This window comes from Elephas maximus, chromosome 7 (assembly GCF_024166365.1).
Source record: "Elephas maximus indicus isolate mEleMax1 chromosome 7, mEleMax1 primary haplotype, whole genome shotgun sequence".
In the NCBI taxonomy this organism is placed as follows: domain Eukaryota; kingdom Metazoa; phylum Chordata; class Mammalia; order Proboscidea; family Elephantidae; genus Elephas; species Elephas maximus.
The window spans coordinates 121,323,738-121,333,306 of NC_064825.1; the positions used below are offsets into that span (position 1 = coordinate 121,323,738).

Below are 9,569 nucleotides of genomic sequence, written 5' to 3' on the forward strand. Positions count from 1 at the left end.
ATTTTCCAGTCTTCCTTACTCATAGGGATAGGATACTTGTGGCGAAATGTCACATTACCACATCTACCTACCAAAATACTCATGGATTGCTTGTCCTCTGATTTAGTTGGTCATAACTAATGCCTAGTGGAGTTACTGAACTTCCAGATACTTTCCATGCATTTGCCAGGCTAAAGGCAGTCCTGGGTTTATATTAGAAGAGTGTAGCCACTGTAACTTTGCACATAATTAGAAGAGTTGGGGTCAATGTTTTAGTTGCCATTCTTCCTACACTGTATATTTGAAATAAATTCTGTAATCAGAAACTCTAGGAGAGGATTTTCTTCCTCCATCTTCTTACAGCATGTTTTATTTCCTTATTCCTCAGGCTGTAGCTCAATGGATTTAACATCGTATTATAACAGTATATAAGACTGATACCAACTTGTTTTGGCTCAAGGAATTATTAGAGTTAGGACACATGTAAACAGAGATACCTGAGTTGAAGAAAAGGGTCACTGCTGTCAGATGAGAAGCACAGGTGTTGAAAGCCTTGGACCTGCCTTCAGCTGAAGTGATCTTTCATAATGGTGGCAACAATATAACCATAGGATATCATAATAACCAGCACAGAGGTCAGTCCAAAGATCACTGTGAGCACAGAGGTCATGACTTGAAAGAAAGAAGTGTCAGAGCAGGATAGGATCAGCAGCTGAGATAGGTCACAGAAGAAATGGTTCATGATATTTGGCCCACAGAAATGCAGCTGAAGTAAGGCACACAGTTGGGTGAATGAGCCAAAGAATCCAGTTATGCAAGATCCTGCTACCATTTGGAGACAGATCGTTGGGGACATAGCGGCTGTGTAGAGCAGAGGGTTACAAATGGCAGCATATCAATCATAAGCCACAGATGCCAGAAGACAACACTCAGACCTAGGCTAGAGAAGAAGTAGTGCAGCATGGGTCACCCTATAAAGGAGATGAATTTATGCTTCTTAAAGAAGTCTGAGGGCATCCGGGAGGATATAGTGGAAACATAGCAGATGTCTAGAAAGGACAGTTTACTGAGGAAAAGGTACATGGGTGTGTGCAGATGGGAATCCATTCTGATGAGGGTGATAAGGCCCACATTCCAAGACATTGTCAGGAGGTAGATCCCTAGGAATATTGAAAACAGGACAATAGTGAGCTTTGGAAACTCACAGGATCCCAAGAGGATGAACCTGGTAATTGTACTATTTCTTCCCTCAGCCATTGCATTAACGATCCTGGGATCTGTAGGGAGAGAAGAGAACAAATCTCTAGGTCAGTTGTTATTTCAATTTCTACTGAAATAAACCACCCTCTGTTCACACTGAGCACAGAACAGAGAGAAATATTGCAGCATGTTACAGGAAATAACCCTGATTAACTTTGCCACTATATTAGCCACAATAATCTCTGTGTCAATTTTCTCATATGTAAAAGAGGATAATTATACCTTTCGTTATTAAACCATCAGACTCTTAGAAAGTGTAACAACATTTGTAAAGCCTCTTGTTTAAAATGCTTTGAAATTTGAAGATATTATTAATAGGATTTCGCCTCTGTGTATATGTGAATGCCTGTGAGTATGGATTTAGATATCACACAACTATTTTCAGATTGTGGTTCTTCTACCTGTAAACTATATGATTCTGAATAAGTCATCTAACACCTCTGTGCCAAAATTACTTAATCTATATGATGAGGATAATAGAACATATCTCATAAGGTTGTTGAGGTTAAATGAATTTATGTATATACATACATACATAAACACATGTACATATGTACATATATACATATACATACATACACATATATATACACACACATACATACGTGCATATGCGTATACTACCCACTGCCCTCAAGACTTTCAGTTAGCTGTTGATCGCTTTAACCACTGCACACCCAGGGCTTCTGATATGCATATATATACAAACATCTACATATATATCTGGTGCCTGCTGTGCATACAGTGTTATATGAAGTGGTGTCTTTTAGAAAGGGAAGTTAGAGAATATCTTTCTAGTATAATTTTGAAGCACTTCTGTTCATGGAAAACTTTTTAATGAATTCTCAGACCTTCTGTCACATATTAACTTGTTTTCCTACTAATGGCAAATTTCTGTCAATTTTTGAACATGGTTTTCTATAACATCTTTCACCGAAAGAGGAATATCTGTGAAGGAAGATAATCCCACCTCATCCCAATTTGTCATACTATATAGCGTAAACTGACCCCCACGTACGTTTGTAGTTCAATTTTATACCATCTATGTGGTCCAAAAATCTAGAACATTTGGGTTAAGGCAGTCCTAATTGGTGTTTGTCCATAGATTATATATTGCAGATACACACACAAATCTTTTCAGGGAAAATACATCTTAATCTCAAGTTTCAAAGATTTTGAACAGATAAAATCCAAGAAAAATGAGCAGCTCATTGTAAAAATGAGCAGGCATCATAAATCAGCAGCATAACATCACAGCAGGATTATACTATTATTCATCATACACAGAGTACAACATGAGTATGTTTAATATATTTGAAAAATTAAGAACCTTAAATATGTGTACAAAAAGGAATTGTAAAGAGTCAATCAGCAACTCTAGAAATATAAAAAGTAATAGAAAAACGTCACTTGATTGGTTTTATACCAGATTAGACAGAATTTGTGATCTTTAGGGTATATTTGAACAAATAATCTAGAATGTAGTTGGATTTAAAAAAAAAATGAAACAACTAAAGAAAAACTTAAGTGACATTGAAAATATTGAGAAAGTCCAACTCTTAACACACTAGGAAGAAAGCCTGGCTATCTACTACCAAAAATTACCCAATGAAATTTTTATGGATCCCAGCAAAATATTCTGAGTTGCTTGCTTTGGAAATGTCATCTGCAGAGATTCAATGCTGGAGGAGGGCATTATGTTTAGTGAAGTGGAGGTCCAGCAAGGGTCAAGGAGACCCTCAGTAAAACAGATTGACACAAAGGCTGCAACAATGGACTTGACATAGGTTCAAGGCACCCCAGTGCCAATCAGGCTAAGTAAAAATAAACTCAGACACATCATAGTCAAAAGAAAAAATATTAAAGACAATGAAAAGATACTAAAAGCATCCAGAAAGAAAAAAGAGATTATTTCCAAGGGAACAAAAATTAAAACTGATGGTAACTTCTTAACAAGAAGATTGGAAGCTAAAAGACAGTAAAATGATACCTTTGAAATGATAAGAGAAGATTAGCTGTCAACTGTATTCCATAAACTGTGAAAACATATTTTAAAAATGGGAGTAATAATCAGATAGGCAAAAAAATGGGCTTTTTTAAAAAAAAAAAAAAAAACTGTATTTGCTCATTAAAAATACCGTATTTTCAAAGAGAAGGATCCCCGGTGGAAGTTCTGAGATGCAAAAAAGAATGAAGAGTAAATAAATCAATAAGTATGTTTATAAATAAATATTGACTGTATAAAGGAGAAATAATACGGTCCTGTGAGGAACAAGAAAACAAATAGAGTTTTTAAACATGACAAAATAACATATTTAATTGAGGAGGGCACTTGATTGTATAAGTGTTGCAAAAGCTCTGTGTCTTGCAGGAGGAGGGGAAATGCATTAACTGAAGCTTTTGGTAGATTAAGTATATGGTTTAGTACCTCAGGATTAACTCCTGAAAGAGTACAAATAGATTTTATAAGTTTCAAGGAAATAGAAGGAACACAAAGGAGAAGAAAAATATTCAGTCATTCCAAAAGAAGGTCAGAAAGGAGATGGGAAAAGCAATTATATAAAAGGTAGGAAAAACCAAACACATGAAATATAATTGTAGAAATACCCTCAGTTATGTCAGTAATAACAATAAATACAACCAGACTAAATGTTCCAGTTAAAAGTCATAAATTTTTAAGATAAAAAATAAAGATTCCACTATAAAGTGTTCTCGACACATAAAGCACAGAAAATTTGAAAGCAAAAGTATGAAAAAATATATGATAGGCAAATACTAACCAAACAAAACCTGGTATAAGGAAATGCCTATTAAATAAATAGACTCTAGGGCAAATCATTTCAAAGAACCGATGACTGACTTTCTTGTATTGTTTTTAAATATTTATGAAAATTCTTAACTTGTATGCACAAGTAGTCTTAAAACACATAAACCAAAAATTGACAACGTTAGAAAAGTAGGCTAAGCCATCAATCTCATGAGAGAATTCAACACACCTTATCAGCAATGGGTAGATCAAGCAAAAAATACAAAGTAAACATATACGATATTGGTATGATACAGTTACAAAGTTTGGTCTATGCCAAACATTGTTCTCGTAACTCCTGTAGAATATAAACAGTTTTAAGCAAATACAAATCATTTGACAAAATTGATGATAAATTGTCTATCTAGAAAGAAACACCTGATAAATTTCCAAGGATACTAACTTAGTCGCTATAGTGTGACTAAGTTAGAAATCAATAACAAATTGGTAATTACAGAAACCACTTCATTGGTAATTAATGACACATTTTTAAACTATTCAGAAGCCAAAGAAGAAATTATTAGGGAAATTAGAAAATATTTCTAACTTAAATAAAACAAAAAATATTATTTATCAAATCTTGTGGATTTATCCATAGCTGATTTTAGAAATTTCAATATTTCCGATAATCTGAATATCTATGTAAGAAAAATCCAAAAGACTGTACAGATAAATGATTAGAAGTAATGAGAGGTTAGCAAAATCAACATACACAACAGAATAAATGTTCCCCCCAATCAAAAACATCTAGAAATTTTAATAAAAAGATACAACTTCGACTTCTAGCCAACATGGCACCATAGACAGAAGCACCACGCCTTCCCTCCTCAGCAAAGACCCAAAATACTACGTAAAACAGAGACGAATATCATTCCTGGAACCTGAGAGACAGCAAGGAGATTCCTGAGAAGTTTCCTTCTCAGCTCACACAGCAGAGATCAGCCATCTTGGACTCCTTTCAGGGATTAGTGGACAGAGAGCATGAGAAAGCAGCTTCACGGAGCTCCCAGAAGGAGACAGAGCAGCTGGTAAGCAGCAATACACACTTTCCCATCCCTCATCCTCTCCCTTCAGCTCTCCCTCTAAGCTTCCTGGCTGGCTGTGGTGGCTGGGCCAGCTGGGAGGTGCAGCATGTGTGCCACTTGGATTCTCCCCAAACACATCGTAAATCAGTGGTTAGCAAAATCAACATACACAAAAGAATCAATGTTCCCAAAAATCAATTTAATGTCTAAACTCCAGCAGAAACATCTAGAAATTTTAATAAAAAGATACAACTTTGTCTTCTAGCCAACATGGCACCATAGACAGAAGCACCATGTGGTCCCTCCTCAGTGAAGACCCAAAAAACTAAGTAAAACAGAGACAAACATCATTTCTGGAACCTGAATTGTCAAATGGAGAGATAAAGAACTCAGCCAAACACCAAATGGAATAAGAAACTGACGGAGGAGAGACAGCAAGGAGAGATTTGCGGGAAGGTTGCTTATCAGCTAACAGGGCACAGACCAGCCACCTTGGACTCCTGTCAGGGATTTCTGGACATGGAACACTGGAAAGCAGCTTCACAGAGCTCCTAGCAGGAGACAGAGCACCCGGTACCCAGCAAAATGCGCTTTTCCACCCCTCATTCTCTCCCCTCAGCTCTATGTCTAAGCTTCCTGGCTGGCTGTGGTGGCTGAGCTGGCCGGGAGGCGCAGCACCTGTGCTGCGTGGATTCACCCCACCCAAATCACAAACCGGTGGACAGGGAGTACTGGAAAGCTTCTTCAGGAAGTTCTGAGTAGGAGACGGAGCACCTGGTAAGGAGCGATATACCTTTTCCAAACACCCACCTTTCATCCCCTCCCCCTTAAGCCTCCTCTGCTTCCTGCCAGCCACAGTTTCTTTGCCCTGAGGCAACTGCTGCCACCCTGGGCTGCTTGGATTCACCCTGCCAGCCGTGTCCCTGAGCTGGTATTGCTTCTTTCCATCTCTTTTGGTTTCTTCTGTGCCTCCCACCACTTCCCATCCTTTCTCTCAGATACCTGGCTCTGTGTGTCATCTTTGCTACTCCTTGAAAGGTTGTGAAGCCTTGCCTCACTAGGGAAACAATCCCCAGGCCTCAGACACCACGCTGGTGGTGTCCCTAGGTTTTTTAAATTGTTTTTTGCTTGGTTTGTTTTGTTTTGCTCTTTTCCCTTCTGTTTTCTTTGTTTTTCTCTTTTAGCACTTGGAGGCCCCTTCTAGCCAGGCTGCACTGCATGGCTTAAAAGCCACTCAGCTAATCTACTCACCTGTGTAGGCAGGATACCTAGGGGCATTTCTTTCTTTTTTTTTTTTTTCTTCTCTCTTTTTCCCTTTCTGTCTTTATTTCTCAGTTCTCGTCTGTCTATACATACCTTCTTTTCATGTCTCCTGAATACCTGGTGCTGTATGATACCTATATCCCCTCTAGCCATGCTATGCTGCATAGCCTTGGAGAGTTCCCCAGTCTTCATGGCTGCAACAGCAGGACTCCTGGTGTGTTTTGTCTTTTTCCAATTTTTTTTCTAGTTATTTTATTTTTCTTTTTCCCTTTGTGTTTCTTTTTCTTTTTGGTTTTTTCAATTTTTTGGTTTCTCATCTCTCCACTTCAACGTCAAGTTCTCTTTGCAACTTTTTTCCTTTGTTGGTTAGTTTGTTTTGGCTCCTGTTTCTCTCTCCTCTTTCCCAAACTCATATTAGCTCCATACACCACAAACTCCCCTCTCTTTCCTAAATACCTGCACCACATGCTGAACATCACACCTCCAAGTGGCACAGGCACAGCATACAAGAATCTGTGTGGCACTGAATTCTGGCTTGCCCTGTCAGCCTTAGTATGTGCCACAAGCAATCCAGCCTAGCCCCTCCCATTCAGCTGGACCTGCCCTGCTGCACCATAGCTTAATGACTGCCTCTGCCCATTGGACAAGGAGGTGAAAAGTGTCATGACAACAGATGAGCAAACAACAAAGAATGCACAACCTGCCTGTTCAGACATAACCAAATAAAATGAAAAACTAGGAGAAAACAAACTAATCTACAATCAAGAAATGAAGGAAAAACTATTGAACGTTCCAAAGAGAGCAGACAATATCAAAATATATAAAGAACAAAGGACAGGATGTTTCCAGTAGGCATCTCAAATAAAACACCAGATGACTCTCCAGTGGAAGAAAAGGCACTAGAGCCACCTAACATGGAAGTCAAATCTCTAATATTCAGAGCTACCCAAGAGCTGAAGCAAAAAGCAGGCAAAATTGAGGAAGAAATAGACAAATTTGTAGAAAAGGCAGACAAATTCATGGAAAATACAGGCAAAAAAACGGAAGATTTCAGAAAATTAATACAGGATCAAAATGCCAAAATAAATTTGCAACCAGAAATCATTCAAAATCAACAATGAGAAATCCAAAACACAGACAATGAGATTTCAGAAATGGACAACGTCATAGAAGGGCTGTGGTGAAGATTTGAAGTAATGGAAGACAGGATCAGTGAACTGAAGACAAGCACTTGGCTACAATATTGTTAGGGGAAAAATTAGGAAAAAGGAAAAATGAGGAAACACTGAGAATTATGTGGGATACAATCAAATGCAAAAATCATTGAGTGATCAGATTTCCAGAATGGGGAGAGAAAACAGAAAACACACAAAGGATCATTGAAGAATCACTGACAGAAAACTTCCCTAATATCATGAATAATGAAAAGCTGACCATCCAAGAAGCCCAATGAACCTCATACAGGATAGACCCCAAAAGAAAAACACCAAAGGCATATCATAATCACACTTGCTAAAACAAAAGACAAAGACAATCTACAAGCAGATCAAGAAGAACAAAAAGTCACATACAGAGGAGAAACAATAAGAGTAAGCTCTCATTATTTGGCAGAGTTTTTTTTTTTTTTTTTTTTTTATGCAGGCAGGAAGGCAGTGGGATGATATACATAAAACCTTGAAAGAAAAATATTGCCAACCAAGATAATAGATGCTGCAAAACTGTCATTCAAATATGATGGTGCAATTAGGACATTTCCAGATACAAAGAAATTGAAGGAATATGTAAAGACCAAACCAAATCTACAAGAATTATTAAAGGGAGTTTGAGAACAAATAACATCAGACCACAACCTGAATCTAGGATGTAAGATTGTACCAGCAGATACCAACATAGGAAATGAACTCTCAAGGACTATCCAAAACAGAAAGAATTGCAAGAGGGAAGCAGAGAGGTTAATCTGTAAATGACAACAATGTCAGAACAATATTTCTAACAAGTTTCCAGGTGGTTCTGCTTGTCCAGAGAACACATTTTAAGAACCACAGCTCTAAATAATGAATGAGCAAAGTGAGATTTTTTTTTTCTTGGAGAATACATTGTTTTGAAAGCCAACAGAAGGATTGAATATTGCTATACCCATTCCTAAGCAAAACCGTAGTCATCACCTATGTTTTTCTTGATGCCTCCAGTGGTTTCACACATTCAAGGGGAAAGGGCACACATTTGTTGAAGGAATCCACATCCATTGTCAGAAACTGAGAGTAAGGTAAATACTTCTAAATCAGAACTTAATCATTTATTTCTGTTGCTGTTGGCTGCAGTCGAGTCGGCCACCAACTCACGGAAGCTCCAAGTGTTGTGTCATAGGGTTTTCCTTAATGCAAACCTTATGGAAGCAGTTCAGCAGGTATTTTTTCCACGGTGCCGCTGGGTGGGCTTGAATTGCCAATCTATGGGTTAACAACCAATCACAAAATGCTTGTGCCACCCAAGCTCTTTCATTATTCCTAGTTTTGCATAAATCTTCAAGCTGTATAGTACCAGGACAGGTTTTCTTTAATTCTGGGAAATAATCACACTCAGGATTAAATGAAAATTTTAAGAAGTTGTTTCATTGTTTGAAACATCACCGTCTCATTTTGGAGAGACATTACATATTTCTTTTATGTAAGATAGCCTTCTATCTTAGAATGAGAAGTAGAATTTGAGTTTCCGAGTGCTAGAATAGCTTAAGGTAACGTTGGGAAAATATCCAAACTGTTTCTGTAGGCATCACTATCTGACCTGATGGCTTCTGCTGAAGCAGCCCCAGAGCCCAGGAGATCCAGAAACCCTGAGGCAATAACATTTCTCCTGGGATGTGAGCATGTTGCTTTCAGTAAAATTGGTTTACTTTGGGCCTTTCAGAAACACACTGTGTCACTGCAGTTCGAAATGTTCGTAGAACTATTGCCCAGTATAATCTTAAATCAGCAAAGGAGACCATGTTCTAAACTTGTTATTTTTTCTTTATTACTCTTTGCAGGTAATAAAGAAGGGAAGGAGGAAAGCAAGGAAGGAAGGAAAGAATGGAGAAGGAACTCTGTGACCTTGATCAGATTACTTAATCTCACTATGCCTCAGTTCCTTGATCAGTATGGAGGGAGAGAAGAAAGGAGAGAGGGATGGTAGGAAGGAAGTGGGGAAGCAGGCAGCCTTGAAACGGTTATTAACCACCCTGTAATAGTCGTTTTTCA

General features: G+C 38.0%; 1 pseudogene; it reads right to left on the minus strand.

Annotated features, from left to right (window-relative positions):
- Nucleotides 1-307: 307 nt before the first annotated feature.
- Nucleotides 308-1,236, minus strand: LOC126080614 (olfactory receptor 1440-like; annotated as a pseudogene).
- Between the last annotated feature and the right edge of the window lie 8,333 nt (nucleotides 1,237-9,569).